We start from the raw sequence: 1,246 nt of genomic DNA, 5'->3' as shown, positions 1-1,246 counted from the left end.
GAACAATAAAAAAAAAAGTAATTGATGATGTGTTCAGTCAATTAAAAAACCAATAATCAAACAGAAAWTTCAGAAAATTGCTGAAGAAATGAATTTCTTGTTGCCATCGTAGACTCAGGCTAAAACTGAAGGAGGTTTAAAAGCATTAAAAAGCATGAGAGTTTTAGCATTTTAATTGAATTTCTGTGAGCAAAGAGGATTTTAATTTGACCGGAAAGGAGTTGAACTGAAAATAACAAAATATTTTGCAAATCATTAAAAAAAAAAACCCTCATTGGAAAGATTTTCAAATGCAACTTTGGTGCAGAAACACAAACAAAAACAACCTACAAACAGATACTGTCAAATATATTTTTAAAAAGAGATTGATCAAAAAAGTGTGAGTGAATAAGCTGAATATTATCAGTGCAGAAAGTGAAAAGAGAATAAATATGTTTTTGCAAAGGATGTATTTTAGTTTCACAAGTGACTTATTTATTTGATCAATCTTTCATTTGGATTTTKTTTTTTGCAGATATTTAAATCTAGGAGGATTTATCACATTATGTCAGAATATTTTCTCAGTCTGAGGCAAGAGGCATGAAACAAAACAAGCTGCTGTGGAAGTTTACTTTGTTTTCAACGCAGTGTAAAAGCTGAGATCCAGATAAAATATATTTGAACCCAGCTTTTGAAAATAAATTTGGAGAAATATAAGTATAAGTAAGTAATATAAGTAGTTTGTGTGTATTGGGGAGGGAGGTAGTTTCTGGGCCATTTTTAGACTACACAACTACTTGTGGGGACCAACTTGTACATATGGCGATCTAAACCTAGTCCCCATTTGGGGAAATGCCATTGGTGGGATGGGGGTTAGGTTTAGGACCGAAGTGTGAATTGAGTTTAGGTTAGGTTTAGTGTCAGCTGAGGTTAATTTTAGGAGGAAAGGTCAGGGTTAGACTAGMCTGGTTAAAACCAGACCCTGTCCTTCACTTTGCTTCRYACAAGGGTCTTGACTCGCTGCATAGAGAATYGATTTCTTGCAGGAGGCRTGGCCTCTGCTGAAGCATGTGTATGTTGCTGTGACGKAGGCTAAGCTAARAAGCTAACCGGAAATCACGTGTGCTGTAAACAACCCTACTGAGAGGAGAAATATACCGAGCCGAACGAGACGACTGTAAATGAGAGCTGCTGCTTTGTCAGACAAATTTATTTTAAATTGGAAGCCTTATCAACACAGACTGGCTTCATTCACTTCCTCCACTGC

This window comes from Austrofundulus limnaeus, unplaced genomic scaffold (genome assembly GCF_001266775.1).
Source record: "Austrofundulus limnaeus strain Quisiro unplaced genomic scaffold, Austrofundulus_limnaeus-1.0 Scaffold168, whole genome shotgun sequence".
In the NCBI taxonomy this organism is placed as follows: domain Eukaryota; kingdom Metazoa; phylum Chordata; class Actinopteri; order Cyprinodontiformes; family Rivulidae; genus Austrofundulus; species Austrofundulus limnaeus.
Note: the sequence above shows the minus strand (reverse complement) of the source record.